This window comes from Leiobunum rupestre, chromosome 2 (assembly GCF_980474605.1).
Source record: "Leiobunum rupestre chromosome 2, qqLeiRupe1.1.hap1, whole genome shotgun sequence".
In the NCBI taxonomy this organism is placed as follows: domain Eukaryota; kingdom Metazoa; phylum Arthropoda; class Arachnida; order Opiliones; family Sclerosomatidae; genus Leiobunum; species Leiobunum rupestre.
In genome coordinates, this window is record NC_143385.1 from 59927979 (window position 1) to 59945330 (window position 17352).

The 17352-nt window shown below is 38.1% G+C and overlaps 1 long non-coding RNA gene across 1 annotated transcript; it reads right to left on the reverse strand.

Moving 5' to 3' along the window:
- Positions 1 to 12958: 12958 nt before the first annotated feature.
- On the reverse strand, positions 12959 to 16830 carry LOC149958574 (uncharacterized). Its single transcript, XR_016478309.1, has 2 exons — positions 16611 to 16830; positions 12959 to 13316 (listed from the first exon to the last, which is right to left on the reverse strand). It is a non-coding gene; the product is annotated as an uncharacterized LOC149958574 (long non-coding RNA).
- Between the last annotated feature and the right edge of the window lie 522 nt (positions 16831 to 17352).

Here is a 17352-nt window from a genome sequence, read left to right on the forward strand (position 1 = left end):
CAAATTGGCGACCAGCTTCCTTTTCGCCCACAGGTTTTGGACAGAGAGTGGATACTCTAGCGTCGCAAGGCAGCAGCACCCTACCTACTTAGTCAAAATGCCATTTAGGAGCAACAAACTCAAGGAGAACGCAGCTAGCCTTTAAACGCAGTGTTGTGTACAAATTTCATTTGATGAATCTTTACGCTGAATGTTTTACAGGCTGGGGGGAAGACAATTTCCGAATTTTCCCCTTCCGACGGCAGCAGGCGCTAAAGCGTCTAACCAATGAAAAATGTACACAAGAAAATGCACGACTTTTGACGTGTTGCGTCCTCCTTGTGTGGGGTGCTGTGTTTGTTGCTCCTAGGTGCCAAAGTTCCTTAAGAAATGGCTTCTGAAGGGTTACGACGGGCACACTGCGACCCAGCGTAACCTGCCACAACTGGCACCGGAGATCCCGCTGGGCTCCACAAGGCCTGGAAACAGGGCCACAGCTTCTCATACCGCCGTACCACAGCAGATTACCAATTCCGCCGAGGCGGCAAATACGCCTAGACCTCTTTGTTAGCCTGAGCCGAAACTCATTTTTTTACCATATCTGACCGAAGTCGGAGGTGGAGATAGGACCATTTGGTCACAGCTAGCATCTGCCAGCGCGCCATCGCCCTTATGGGTTACAAGAGCCGGACGCCGACCAGTTATTGCACACTGCGAGGGCCCCTACACATGTGTATCATCTCGGTTTTTTAGGTGCTTTCGTGCAATCTCTACCGATGTGACCATCTTTTACCAAAAATTCCTCAAGAAATCTTAAGAAAATCCGAGGTGGCTCTAAGTAGTCTTTGGGGGTTTGATCTTTTGAAAATATTATCTTAAGAACTCTTTGGAAAGCTAAAGGGGAGTTTTGAGAGAAATTGCTTTGGAATATACTGGGAAACTATTTATTATGCTTTCTGAAGAAAATCAAATGGAAATTTTGAGAAACAACGTTTAGGGAAATATTGGGAAATTTTTTCTGTGGAAAACGTTAGAAAAATTAAGGGAATTTTAGAGAAAATTTAGTTTTACTTGGAATAGAAGTCTTAATAACTTTTAGTATAAATCAAGGGAAGTTTTGGAAGAATTTAAGTTTGACTATTTTGCTATTTTTCGAAAGACAGGGGCCCAATATTAAACTTTTTGAGACATAGGAAACATGACCCTCGCCAATATAACTAGATATTGTTATAAAAATAACATTTTATTGGATTTAAATATATAATGAACATTAAAAAATTAACCAAAACCCATTGGATATAAAAATCAAATACCATGCAGTTGATTGAGTTTTTATATTTAAAATTAAATCTTAAACATGATCAAAACATGTCCAATCGAAATAGATTGTCAAATAGTTTAAAATTTTAAAAAACAATTATAATCATTATTCAGTATCATTAATTTCTGTCTAAAATTATTTGGGAAATGTTTAGGGAATTCTTGGGAAATGTTTAGGGAACTCTTTGGGAAATATTTAGGGAATTATTTAAAACCTTTCTTGAGAAGCTCTTAAGAACGTTCTTGGGAAAAAGGTGCCAATTTCCCCCATATTTCCCAAGGGAATTTCTTAAGAAATTCCAAAGATTACCGTTAACAAATTTCTAAAGATTTCTTGAGACATTTTTTAGAAGGGATAGACATTGCAATTGAAACACAGGGGCTCGCCTCGCTCGTTAACTTTCGGTTTTCATTTGGACAAAGCAGTTTTTTGTCGTTCTTTACCGATTCATTCGTTGCTTTAGATAGATCGTTACGTGGAGTATCCTTGTTGAAGATATCCTTAGTTTTATCGTACGTTTGATACCTCTTCTTGTAATTATTGCTAATACTTGTCAACTTCAATCGGCCTTCGAGTTTCTTGATGCACTGTAGTAGTTCGGGTGGTGAGGTGAAGTACCTTACACTAACAAGGAGACGACCCGGGGTGTTATACACCGATTTTGTTCAAACTCGGGGGATTGGTAGACCTTCATGTAACTTGAAAAACCCTGAAGCGATTTTATTCAATGGGCAACGGTTTTGTCATGACAACGAAAAATGTTTTTGACAACATAAAATAACATGGGATTTTGACCGATTTCCCTGTGAAAAAAAATTTTAAAAATTTAAAAAATTGATAAAAATGTGACCAATTTTGATTTTTTTCGTCAATTTGTATCAATTTGTTTTTATATAATTTTGGTATTTTAATTTGTTTTCAATTTTGTAAAATGTTTCACAGGGGGACCCTTGGAATCGGTAAAAAAAAATTACATTTCAAGTTGTCAAAAACATTTTTTGTTGCCATGACAAAACCGTTGCCCATTGAATAAAATCCCTTTAGGATTTTTCAAGTTGCATGAAGGTCTACCAATCCCCCGAGTTTGAACAAAATCGGTGTGTAACACCTCGGGTCGTCTCCTTGTAAGTGCTGTAATTAGATGTTCATCGTTGAGACCCGTGATAAGGTTATCTATCATTGCGTCGTCTTTAGGCCACACCCAAAAGCTTTCGCTACCTTTTCGTGATTATAACATTCGATGCTCTCACCAGATTGGCGCAATCGTTGTCCATATCGCGGTGTAGTGGTTGACTACTCTTCACAGATGGAAACCACTTTTTCAAGAGATCTTGCCATTCATCCCAAGTATGAACGTTTGATTCCAATCCTTCAAACCAGCTGGTCTTAACAGAGCCCTTTAATTTAGGTAATGCATATTTAACGGTAACTTGATCGTAAGTAGCCTTGGTGCCTTCAACTTTCTTTATCCACATCAGTATACCGTTTGATGAGGCGACAAATGCGGATCAAAGTTTGGAATACATTTGTGAGCTTCACCCAATCCCCAATAGCATCGGAGGTATCGCCATCTATCGCTAACTAATGTTTCAATGCTGTTACGACTTCCTTTACAGCCGTAGTTACTGCAGTTTGAATAGCCGCTTGAAAAATGTGCATAGAAAAAGCATTCGATTATCTTCCATTTCTGTTGTTTCGTTCACCGTTTGGGTCGGACATCGTTAGACTACGTGTTCTACTTGTAGAACTATGGCCGTAATGATTTACTTTCTCGTTGAACAATCCAATTAATCCAGCGATCGTTGTTAAATCGTCGAGAGGATCTTCACTCGATTTCGATTTCTTGTCATATTCTTTATTACTACTAGATACCGAGTAGTAATATTTGGTTACTTCCCATTGCGCCGAATCCCATTCGACCGAATTCCCACTAGACCGAATTCCGACAATGTTTTTGATGAAATTAGCCCAAAGGCGGGTTTTGTATTTTTCTAATTGACCGACGCAATATTCACAATTGAGCGACCGCAAAATAAAATAGTTTTTCTTTCTTGACCACTTTAAAAATTGCCTGATTAGGTTAGGTTAGGTTAGGTAACACTGCATGTTGTTCTGACAGATGCTGAAACGGATAAACCCGAATCCTAAACCCGGAGAAGTGCGGGATTTCGGTCGAATGGGACAATCCCATTAGACCGAATCCTAAATCCGCCAAAGTGCGGCTTTTTCGGACGAATGGGATTGGGTTCAGTCGAATGGGATTCGGCGCAATGGAACAGATTCTAATATTTCAGTTTGAGTAGCGCTTGATGGCGGTCTTGATGGAACATAAAACATCGGCCTCTTAAATGTAGCGATAACAAAATATCCGATAACAAGTAGTATATTTTTAATGTTGTAAATTTCAATAGAAATGGGTCTTGTGTCACCTAATCAATGCAGTGGCGTAGTGAGGGGGTCAGTAGGGGCACATGCTATGGGCACCGGTGGCTAGGGGACTCCAAAAAGGCACCCAAATTATTAAAATGGATTTGTCGGATTATATATTAAACCCATTATTGTTGAAACTTGAAAAGTTAAATAATTATATTATCACTGATAAAATTAGGTTTCGTTTGGAAACAACATACTTCAAACCGAAAACTATCGCTACGCCCCCTTTGGTTCACCATTAAAACCTAGATAGGTAGCGGCTAGAGCAGACGCTATTAAATTTTCGTCATCGTTATTCGTAAATTTGATTTTATAAAAAACGATACTTGCATTTTAATATAATTTTTGTATTTCATTATATTTCGATAAGTTTATTTAAGAAAAAACGTTCCTTTGACTTTTTATTTTGTCTGTAGCAGACGCTAGATTATAGGCGCTACCTCGGAGAAGGTAGTGCCGTTACACCACCTAGACTCTTTTCGGTTGTGAATAAAACTGCACGATGGGGGCAGCCGAGGGATGTTTTTCCCTAGGTGCCAAATATCCTCGCTACACCACTGAATCTACGATATTATTAAAATTGGCATAACTATCACCTAGTGGTAAAAAACATTTGTTTGAATAATGTGAAAATATTTTCCAATAGTTATGAAATTTCCCATAATAATTACTTATCCATAAAAACTTTCTAGCATAAATGGTTTTGTAAAAATCACTTATATGACAAATCGGACATTCTAACGACGAATCGTAAGCAGCGGCAATTACAATTACTTAAGTCTACCCCTGTACCAAATCAGAGTGGGGCCGACGTCGGATATTTTACATAAATAACGAAGTCGGCCGACCGTCAGCCATATAGGCTTTTTAAGGTCCAAATGTCCTAGGGGTAAACTAGTCGACTGACTATCGGCCGACCCTAAACGTTTTATAGTATACAACTGTAATCCGACTGTAACAGGATACGTAACCGACTCTGAAACAACGTTGGCCCGACTTTACATACGCCCGAATTGCCGACCCTTTAACAAGCAAACCGACTCTAAATAGATGAATGACCGACTCTGAAACAACTTTGGCCTGACTTTACATACGCCCAAATTGCCGACGCTTTAACAAGCAAACCGACTCTAAATAGATGAATGACCGACTCTGAAACAACGTTGGCCTGACTTTACATACGCCCGAATTGCCGACCCTTTAACAAGAAAACCGACTCTAAATAGATGAATGACCGACCCAGAAACAACGTTGGCCTGACTTTACATACGCCCGAATTGCCGACCCTTTAACAAGAAAACCGACTCTAAATAGATGAATGACCGACTCTGAAACAACTTTGGCTCGACTTTACATACGCCTGAATTACCGACCCATTAACAAGCACATCGACTGTAAATAGATGGATGACCCGACTAGGAAACGACTTTGGTCCGTTTTTACAAAAGCCTGAGTTGCCGATCCAATTACAAGCAAACTATAAATTGATATGTTACCGACTCTGAAACCACGATGGGCCGTTTTACAACTAACTCTATTTCTGATATTTACCAATTTAAACAAGGATATTTTGCTTAAGGTTAACGGTTTTTAGAAAACAAATTGGCATTCTATCAACGTAAAATAAAAAGAAAAAACACTGTTATACCGGCTAGTCCATGCAGTCCTATTTATATAAAAAAAAATGTGATAAAAATCACATTAAAGTTTAAATGAAATGAAGTAGTAAACAAAACGCAATGCATATCTTTCGACTTCTATTTTTTATTCAAATAGAAAATATAAGATTTATTAAATAATTCGTGTATTTAATGTGTATATGAGGCACGAACATGCATAATGTATATCCGAATATTTATAATTTTAATAAAGGAACTTTAAAGTCATAGTGTTAAGTGACAGTTAAAAAAATGCAATGTGATAATAAAATATGTAGTTCCCAGTATTCAAATCAGAGCTATCGACAAAAAACCCAGTTCTCTTAAAAGTTTTACATGTAGTTCAAATCAGAGTTATCACCCGTTTTGTAATTGATCACAATTCTTGTCTAAACTCTTAACTTCCCCTGTAGCAAATTAGAGTCCGTCCGACGTCGGCAAAAGGTACAAAAACACTAAATTCGGTTGACCTTTGTATTTAGGGTCGAAATGTCCTAGGGGTAAAAGGGTCGGCCGATCGTCGGCCGTCTACAAAACGTAGACTCATAAATAGACCTATGAACCGACTCCGAAACGACATCGGGCCGACTTTATATTAATGCTTATTTCCGACACAAAACTGATCGAATTATTAGATGCCGCGTTTTTCGAATACAAACTAGTTTGAAGAAAAAATGAAAGTGAATTAAAAAGTATCTCAGAAAATCATCAAAAAGTCAGATAATAATTAAAATATCCCCTTTTCCTAAATACATATGATGTGTTTCATAAAGTTAATGTCGAATCCAATAATTAAATGTAAGGTCTATTTTAAGTCCGATAATGGTCCCAAAAAAGGATTCACGGTTTTAGTGTCGAAAAACGTTCGGACGTTTTAGGTCGGCATTTGGTTGTCGACTATAAAGCGACTTTTCGACCGTACCCCGACCCTAAAACGACTTCATGTGCTACAGGGGTTCCTGAAACCGTTTCTGTCTAATGTGTGTTTTACCTAAGATTTCATAACTTCTTCAATGTCAAATAACTTTACGATATTACAGCAATGGGCGAACAGCTTCTGCATTTAATAGAAAAATCTTTCAATTAGAGGTAAATTTAAAAATATATTTAACCGAATTCACACTAAATTAATTTAATCAATTTAATTTAGCTAGTCACTACATTGTAAACAAAAGCTTGGACCTTATTGGTATATTTTATTGCTTCAAACTTGTTTTACTGCTAGTCAATAGGTCGTTCTAAACCGTTCTAAACAAAAGAAAACCAAGGCCTAATTTATAATATATTCCAATCCTCCATTTATAAGAAGATTATCTTAAATTAAAATGAAATGTCAATGAAAAAGCTTACCTTAGAAGATTATCTTGATACTGTATGCAGATAATTTAGAGGTTTTACAAAAAATTGTTAAATATTTCATGTAAAATATTTTGAAACCGTTACGGCACGTGTAAATCAACCGAAAGCGGGAGAACAATTTATCTCTAATAGTTACGAAACGGGACCAAAGATGGCGCTCCGATAGTAGATTTCAAAATTTAGTCGTTTTAAATGAACTATAATTTTAAGTCAGCTTTCCGTCGGCATACCGACTCAAAAACGTCCTAAATGCGTTGCTACCTATTTTCGTCGCTAAAACTTTAATGACTTTTTAAGTCGGGTTTTGGTCTTCGACTTAAAACCGACTTTTCGACTACAACCCGACTCTAATACGACCGGCTGTGCTACAGGGGTATTGGTGTTTACACTTGGAACCTGACTCTGATGTTTCTCATAGAATCGGGCGTAGTTTATAGTGGAGATTTTAACTCCTGACGTGCTAAATCAAGCAGGTGAGACTTTAAATACGGTTTAGGTTTACTTTTTTAAGCTGGTTACCTGGATTTGTTTACAAAGTCCTTTTTTACCTATCACACGAACCCAAACCTTAATGTTCGCATTTCCCTGCTGCTTGGTTTTGCGCTTGTTGCAGCCTACTTCCATTGGCTAGTAGGCCACACTTTGAAGCTCTCTGGCGCTCTTTTAACTCATCGTAGGAAAATAGGAAAAAACAGGCATACTTCTCAACTCACCCCATACAACTCCTTCAAATTTTTGCATAACCATTGAAACACCCTGTATTTTGAAATTTGTGGGTCGTAATAGTACGACAATTGTCCAATGGAATTATTCATATTTTTATCGTCATTATCTATCTTGTTTCCTGTATGAAATTTATAAATTAGGTTTAGCCTGTCAAAATGATTTATGTCTACTATTTCGATAATAGCATTATTAGATAATAAACAGATGGCGCGTAAAAAATGTTGATGTTACGGAATAGCTTAATTTCAATAGTTGAATTTCAAATAGTTGTATATCTCAAACAAATTGTACACCAAAAAACCAGTCACCTAACCGAAAATTGTTTCGTGTTAATTGTTGGTCCACCAAAAGTGTACCAACGCTTGTGTTTCACACTGGTTAATTCACTGCAAATTAGTTGGACAAATTTGGTGTCCAAACTAATTCTCTTTTAGAAGTTGTACAGTCTGAACGCCCCTTGAGATTATTTAATTTCGATGGTATCAATTTTTAGCCTACGATTTAGGTCTCCTATTAGTGGTGTATTTTGGAATTTTAAATAAATCAAGTAAAATATTTATTTTCCCAGGCTGATGTATTTGAAAGTTATATTCAAAATTAAGGCTCGATTCTCTCCACTTCATTACGCCTTAGAGAAAAAACTTATTTGTGCTCGGGTTCGAATCCCAGCCGATTAAAAAAATTATACTACACCCAATGACAAAAAGGGGGCGCTTTTGGAACAACCTTTTCCCTGATTCTAAGAAACTGCGTACGCAGTGATTACCCTTTGCCCCGAAAATGCGAACGCGTTCGCAGGCCTGACAGACAGACAGACAGACAGACAGACAGACAGACAGACACGGTGGTTGTATAACCCCTCCTAGGGTACAAAGTCCCCTCGGAGGGGTAAAAACTATACGATAATAAAACCAATTGAAGTTGGCATTTGGGGATTTGAACTTTTGAAGTTTGAGCCGATAAAAAATTTTGAACCCAGCAGGGACGTGGTTTTTCTTTCGGAAATCCAGGGGCCAACAGCGTGTGATTCTGTTTACCTAAATACCTTCTTGTTTCCACAGACTCAGAAAGAGTACAGAGTTCTGTTACACATCAACACAATCAAAATTATTTATGTTTTTGACTGTTTGGCATTGATACCATGGAAAACTACCATTTATTTATCAATCCAACTTTGTATCGAGAAACAGCAGGCAACCTTTGAATTTGCATGTTTCAGGTGCAATATTTCGGTACCGGAGGTTCTCGCGAACATTGGCCAAAGTGTCAGCTGTGATTTCAGCAAATGCGCGTCGTATCCTACGTTTTAATTCGTCTAAGGAAGGAGGCTCGGTCTCGTTGACTATTGCTTTCACGTATCCCCATAAGAATATGTCCATTGGCGTCAAATCTGGTGATCTCGGAGGCCAAGGTATTGGACCCCTCTTCCCATCCAGCGGTTTGGAAAGCGACGATCTAGCCAATGACGGACAAGGAAACCGAAGTGAGGTGGAGCGCCGTCTTGCTGAAAGACCATATTCCGGATTGTTGCCAGTGGCAGTTCGTCCAAAGCTTCTTCCAGGTCAGTTTGAAGAAAATTGAGGTAAATGGATGCCGTCAGAGTTCCGTCAAAAAAATACGGACCTATGGTAATAAACAACGCGGGATTTTGTAGACCTAACAAGTTATTTTAATTTACAAATAAACGTACCTATTACGTGGTTTCCAATAATTCCGGAAAGAAATTCATCTACTCGACTGTACAAAACCAATTCATCTATTCGACTGTACAAAACCAATTCATCTATTCGACTGTACAAAAAATTCCTTTTTTTGACAGTCGAGTAGTTGAATTTCTTTCGGGCAATAGCTACGATTGTGCCTTGAAATAGCCGGTTCAAATAGAGCGAGGAATTCGTATGACGCAGTATTCAAATATCGTTAGAACATGCCACGGTATACGAACGCTGAGAAGACCCAAATGATTCTTTGCTTAGGAAAGTGCGATGGTAACAGCAGAGAAGCGAAACTCCTGTACGCGCGGAGGTATCCCGATAGGCAGCAACCAAGCCGGAATCTTTTCCCCAAGCTCTTGGAAAACATTAAGACTGGTGGTTCGTTCCGAAAACGCGTACGTCAACCGCGTGCTGATAGAATAGTGGGAAACCCAGACGGACGGCCGGAACCTGAGGCGGCACTTGCCCTTCTTCATCGGAACCCAATGACCAGTAGTCGAGCTGTTGCGTCTGAACTTGATTGTAGCCATCACACAGTTCTAAAGATTTGGCATAGTCATCATTACCACCCGTTCAAACTACATCCGCACCAGGGACTGCACGAAGGTGATAATTTGAAACGAGTTGAACTTTGCATGTTTCTTCGTGAACGTATTCAAGAAGAGCCCAACTACCTGTCTACAATTCTGTTTTCTGACGAAGCCACGTTTCATCGTGATGGTACAATAAATCGACATAACATGCATTATTGGTCGGTGGACAATCCCCCTTGTCTTCGTGAAAACAAACACCAGGTCCAGTGGAAGACTAACGTCTGGGGAGGAATTATTGGAAACCACGTAATAGGTACATACGTTTATTTGTAAATTAAAATAGCTTGTTAGGTCTACAAAATTCCGCGTTGTTTATTACCATAGGTCCGTATTTTTTTGACGGAACTCTGACGGCATCCATTTACCTCAATTTTCTTCAAACTGACCTGGAAGAAGCTTTGGACGAACTGCCACTGGCAACAATCCGGAATATGGTCTTTCAGCAAGACGGCGCTCCACCTCACTTCGGTTTCCTTGTCCATCATTGGCTAGATCGTCGCTTTCCAAACCTCTGGATGGGAAGAGGGGTCCAATACCTTGGCCTCCGAGATCACCAGATTTGACTACGAGACCGAGCCTCCTTCCTTAGACGAATTAAAACGTAGGATACGACGCGCATTTGCTGAAATCACAGCTGACACTTTGGCCAATGTTCGCGAGAACCTCCGGTACCGACTAGGAGAGTGTGTGCACATGGACGGGTTCCATTTTGAACAATTACTGTAAGCGTATCACACAGTAAAAATAAAGTATTCATTTTTCGATGAGCATGCAATTCTTCACGTAAGTTAGTCAATACAACAGCAATTATCTCTATTACAGCAATCTATTGCATTGCATACCTACATGGGGTTCCCAAAATGGTGGTAGGAGCGAGCTTCCACGGGATCTACGGATTAATTTTCGACGAAAAAGTTCTATCGAATTTTAGCAATTTAGGCCACAGTTTCAAAGTTACAAAATTCTTCTACTCAAAGTTACAAAACAATTGATGTATGGACGCCCCCTTAACTTCACATTTCATTTTAATAGCTTAATCAGATAGTAGGGAAAAACCTATTTTCAGTGGAATAATACTCTCCCATAGAACGTATTGGCCACAAATACCTAAGCCACCCTGTATAATGTGGCTATTAAAGAAATAGTAGACATAAATAATTTTTACAGGCTAAAGCTAATTTCATACAGAAAACCTTAGAGCGAACGATAATAAAAAAATCTAATAATCCCATTGTGGGAACCCAAAAATTGATTAAAAACGCATTTTTGGCAGAAAGGATATGAACAGCGTAGGGCGACCAATTAATTGGTACATCGGATATGAACAACATATTGACACCAATTAAATTGAATAGTCTTAAACGTACTTGAAACTAACTATGAAGACTATAGTGCTCCTGAAACTAAATCTTATATATTTTTATGTTAGTTTTTTAATTAGAATATCTACTTCGAAGCACTATTCGATTATTTTGTTTAGTAAACCCTTTAAATATTGCTAAAATCTGGCTAGAACCATGCATTTAATTCTTGAAAATTGGGAAATTTGAATGCGGGAAATATTGAACTTACTATGACATTTTCCATATCCCTATCTGGCAACACTATTCAGTCTCTGACACCAGGTACATCTTAAAGGAGACGTTGCACTACCCATTCGATTTGCCATGACAACCGAAAATGTTTTTCACCATTTAAAACAAAAAAGATATTTTTTCCTTATTTTACCCCAAATATTTTACAATTTTACCCCAAAAATGTTCCAATTTAAACATACTTGATGAAATTTACCTAAATGTTGTCCAAATTACCCATTTCGTGATTTTCAAATTAAAAAAAATTCGTAGGTAAGTACCCTGTGTACAGAGCCGTACCTTTGACTGTACTAATGGGACTACGCGTAATCTTTGAAGTCCCTGCCTTTGGCAGTGGTAATCTAAGCGTAATCCGGTGTACAGATTTTCTAAGAGTGGTTAGCCCCTCGTGTGAAACCGAGAAAATCCCATGCTTTTTTAAATGGAGATTTTTTTTTAAGTGCTCAAAAACATTTTCAGTTTCTATGGCAAATCAAATGGGTACTGCAACGTCTCATTTTGGGAAATTTCATATCTCATATAAGTCTACATCACGCCCGACTTTGAACAAAATCGGCAATAAACACTTCGGGTAATCTCCTGGTAAGTCATGCGTACTCTTTGACTTGCCGTCGTAATTAGCGTGACAATTTATTTTATGTCAATTCTACTTCACTCCACACATAAAAATGAGTCATCTGACACACACATGGAACAGAACTATGCGCCTATGATACAACCTAACACTTCTACTCATATGCGCTTAGATAAAAAAATACGCCTACAGTTGTAGATTCCAGCGTTCCGGTAAGGGTGCGTTCATTTATTTCTGTTAATAGACTTTGACCTTTTAACTGGTATGTCTAAGCTTAGCAATTTATTGAAATTATGAAACTTCTAAACGTAATTTCTGGTATTTAGTTGAAAGTACGATACAACTAGTTAGCTGAGCCTGTATCCAATTTTAAAGAAAGTCATTTATTTTGTATAAAATAAAGTATTTGAGAGGGTAATATCTGAAAATAAAAAAATTATTTGCGTTTTTCAAAACGTAATTTACATCAGGGTTGGCACGGTGGTAACCAGTCCGGTTTTATCCACGTGGATTAAGCCACTTTAAAAAATCCATGAAAAAATTCGACTTTTCAAAAACTCATTGTTTTAAAAAAAATCACTAAGAAACGTTTCTATAAGGACCAGTTTAAAAAAAAAATTATAGAGTAGTGTCAGTGTTACATCACGCAACGTCACCCATGATTTTTCCTTTAGAGAAAAAAACGCGTCTAAAATGGCGGCCATGGCCAAAGCTACGAAGTGATACTACTCTATTTCCAACTTCCAAGGCTGGTGTTGGATGCCAAAAGCGGGTGGGCATCATAGGGGAGGACGGAAAATAACACGATTTTATTTAATAACAAGGCAAATGTATGATTTTTGAAAAATCCGGATAAAACTCCATTAATCCGGATTTAGCTTGCAAAAAACCATACCAGTGGACTTTTCAAGGAAAAACCGGTTTTTTACCAACATTGATTTACATAATACCAAAGCCTACGCACCAAAGAAAGGTATATCAATATTTTTAGTATTGCTAAAATATTTATAGAAATCTAGCGTTAGTTACCGCTTTATGAAAAACACACAAGCAGTATCAAGCACACCAAAAACCAATTTCGAGTGTAAGAGAAATCTTTAAAACTTCTGAGGAGTTATTTATTATGTTTGCTGATTACATTTTCAATTTATCAAAAATAATTACAGCTCAATTAGTTTAATAGTTAGTTAAGAACGTGGATGAACTTTAGAATTAATTTTGTTGTAACTTGAGAATGTTTGGCGAAACTAGGGCCAATAGCAGGCGCAGGTATTGGAGGTCAGTTCTTGTCCGTCCCAAGTATACGATTTGACCACACCGCTGCAACTGCAACCTTCTCCGCATTGGTCACCGCCGCTGCACACTGAAACAACAATTTCACTTCACTTAAAGGGCCTTTAAAGGCCGACTACATAAATCTTCGGTTTACTCTGTCTTTCACTGGAAGTAGGCTGACTGCATGGCACACGTACATTGCATTAAGCCTACTTCCAGTGAAAGACGGAGTAAACCGAAGATTTATGTAAAATAAAATATAAATATAAACAGGAATCCATAACGCTACTTGGAATGAGTATCTCCCCATATCCCCTGTGGTATTTTGTGGCGGAACATTGTGGGAGGGGCTAGAACGCTTATACCGCCTTAAATGACGTCAAATTCAGTGACAAACAAAGGCTTATAAGCTCCGCCTACTATGTTCCGCCACAACGGCGGGGAATCGAAGCCGTTATTCATTCCAAGTAGCGTTATGGATTCCTGATATAAAATGTATATACTAATCTCCACCACTCTCCCCCTATTCGGCTTTCCGTTGCTATGCAACTCGTTTTGAAATTTTTCATATTCAGGCTTAGTTTCTCTATTCGGTGTTATGGTCGCGAGCCAGATTTCCCGCACGGTACTGACGAGTTCCAAATAGGACGAAACCGGTCTAACGTTGGAATTTCTGGCTATTATATTTAATTTAATTTTTCACTCGAATATCTATTTGGTCCGAGTTTCGCGTTTTTTGTTCGCTCGAAGACCTATCGGTACGAGCTATTAGTAAGTTTTTAAATTTCTTCAAATTTGTTTAGGGTTTAGCTTTATTATCCCTTTCCATAATGGACGTATCTACTTATTCGCCAATTTTATCATCCCATATAAATAATATGTTTCGTAGATTTACCGAGATTGGTGCTGTGTGTAACCAGAAGTTAATAACATAATCTTCCAATAGAACTATCCATACAGGCAGGAATCCATAACGCTACTTGGAATGAATATCTCCCCATATCCCCGGTGGTATTTTGTGGCGGAACATTATGAGTTGGGCACAAAACGCTTATACCTCCTTAAATGACGTAAAATTCGGTGACGTGAAAGCGTTTGATTCGTTATTAAAAATATATAGGTTTTTTTAGTCGTCTGCTTGTTTTCATCATCGAGAAAAAATGGCAGAAACCATCGGCATAGGCGATTAAAGGAAAATTGTCACCACCCTAAAATTGGTTAAAAACAATTTAAACGGATAGAGGACGTCCGAAAATGGTTAATATTTCCAGTATTTGATTTATTATTAGCAACCAAATTTCGTGTTTTATCCCCCCCCCCCCCCCCCCCCCGACTAGAGAATCTTAGATCCGCTTGGTTGAACCTACCTGCAGCGCCATCTCGTGAACGAAATATTATTTTCCCCGGTTTTATCGTTTTTCGGTCGGAACTGTCGTCTGCTAAGACATTCTCCTTGGCTATTCAACCGAGTTATACTCGTAGATTGTAGTTTAAAATGCCTTGCACGCCGCCCTTTCTACGTAACGGTAATAGTTAGTGTAGGGAGCTGTTGGCTCGATCTCGTGGCATGCAGGGCTTGCCACCACCCTCCTACGCATTGTAACCCGGCCACCTGTATTAATGGCTTCAAAAGTCGCTTGATGACTTAGGCCTAAGGTGGTGCCTTGGGTATTAGCCTAGCTGATTATTATTATTATTATTTATTATTATTAAATTTTTGCCGCTTCATTCTTTTGGCGCTGCACGTAGGTTCAACCGCGATTTCTGAAATTTTTGGAGCCGTTTGATGTAGGTTGCGGAAAGAAGTAGCGTAACTTTTTAAATACTTTTCAAATAACTATAAAATTTCAGAGACATAATCATTAATATATTTTCTATCATTCTGTTAAAAAACCTCGTAAATTTTGGTTTTGGTGACAATTTCCCTTTAAATGTTTTTCCGGTATTAGAATCCGCAGTAGTTTGTAACCAAGCTTCAAAGATAAGAGCGTTAATAATGGTCCGTAAAGATAAAGTCTGTTTTCCTCCAAATCCTGAACAAAGGCCTAACAGCTCAGATTTAGAAGCATGGAGTGAATTGCTATCAAAATCCTGTAAGAGTTATCATAACATACAACAAATTAAAGGCAATTTTATCATGATAGGATTTCAAACATAGTGCTTGGCACCTAGGAGCAACAAACACAACACCCCACACAAGGAGAACGCAACCCGTCAAAAGTCGTAGAGTTTCTTGTGTACGTTTTTCATTGGCTAGACGCTTTAGCGCCTGCTGCCGTCGGAAGGGGAAAATTCAGAAATTGCCTCCCCCCCGCCGGTAAAACGTTCAGCGTAAAGGCTCGTGACGCTCGTCCAATGAAATTCGTACACAACCCTTCGTTAGCGTGTTTAAAGGCTAGCTGCGTTCTCCTTGTGTTTGTTGCTCCTAGTTCTAGTTGGCACGAAGTGTTAAACCATTGAGTCTTTTCTTTGCATGAACTCAATACAGTCTTTAAACCGGCGCGAAGGGAATATTAAAAATGCCGTTCTCTAAAAATATGTCGATTTCCGAAACAACTGCTTTCAACCGGTTTTTGATTCTTTTATAACTTTTTCTTATTCATTTTTTGATCTATCAGAACTTTATAACATTATAATCAACTCCATCAAAGGCCTAATTAGTAAGCAGATAACAGAGCAAACGACACATTAGTCACGTGGTTTTATGAGAGGAGGAGCTAGCACTCGGCTTATAAACTCCGCCTACTATGTTCCGCCACAACGGAATTCAAGCAGTTATTCATTCCATTCTATACAGGATATAGACTTTGTTTCGTGGCAAATTGTGGAAGCCGCCATTTTGTACAAATCATGACCGGCAACGCTGCATAATTGTTTCCATAAATAGTATAAATGGTGCAGGAAGAAAAGTACCATCAGCTAGGCTTGGCACCACCTTAGGCCCAAGTCCTCTTAGCAACTTTTAATGCCTTAAACAGCTGGCCGGGTTACAATGCACTTCACCCAGAAGGTCGACTATTTGTGACTTACGTGAATATAATATTTTTCAAAATATAAGTCTTATGAATGAGATAATAACGCAACATTGAGATATCGTTATTTCACAGCATACAAAAGTTGGTTTCTAATGCACGTGAATTTCCCATCATACCGTGGATGTCCACACCGCATTACGATACAAAATTAAGTAGTTCGTGTAAAATTTAAGTATTACACATTTATAAGACATATTTTATAGTTAAAATGGTTTAGAAATTCATTATATGATGTATAAAATGCAGCGATAGCTTGCGAAGGAACATGTTTCAAACGAACCTTATTAGAAGGATAGTAACAAATATATTATACGCTTCTGGTATTTAAAAGTTGAAAATGTACTTACCTAAGCCATCGGTATTTGCTCCAGGAGCACCAAAAGTGACTTGAAAGAACACCAACGATAACGATAGAATCACGCTTAAATACTGAACTTTCATGTTTGAAATTTAGTACGCTGTAGCAGCTTCGAAACCTCGAGATCAAATGTTTTTGAAACAGAATGGACAGTAAAGAATTAAAAATTTGTTCTGTCATTGTATGGATACATAATGCAACTCATGTATTGTTATGTATGAACTACAGAAATATTCATGCTTTAAAATTATTTATGAACACGTAGTTATCTATCGGTTCACCGCGGTTAAAGGTCGCAAATCGGAAAAATGACGTGGCTAAAAATATCAAATTAGATTTTGGTGGGATGGAAACTTCCCTATTATATTTGAATATTTAAAATATTTTTTGTTCCTTTTTGTATCATTAATTTATGTATATTATCCTTTAAAATAGGAAAGGCTGTAAGGGCGTGGAAACTGTTTTCGCATTGAACCATGGAGAAAGGATAAGACTTAATAACAATCAGTTAAGCTAATACCGAAGGAACAACACAGGCCCAAGTCAATAAAATTAAATAATCAACTAGGCTAATACCCAAGGCACCACTTTACCCCCAACTGGTGACTTGTGAAGCCAATTACAGGTGGCCGGGTGAAATTGCGCAGCACGGTCGTAAATTTCAAGAAAAATTGGTCTTATGTCACCTAATCATGATTATTATTATCGAAATTGACGAAGGTGGGGTGGCG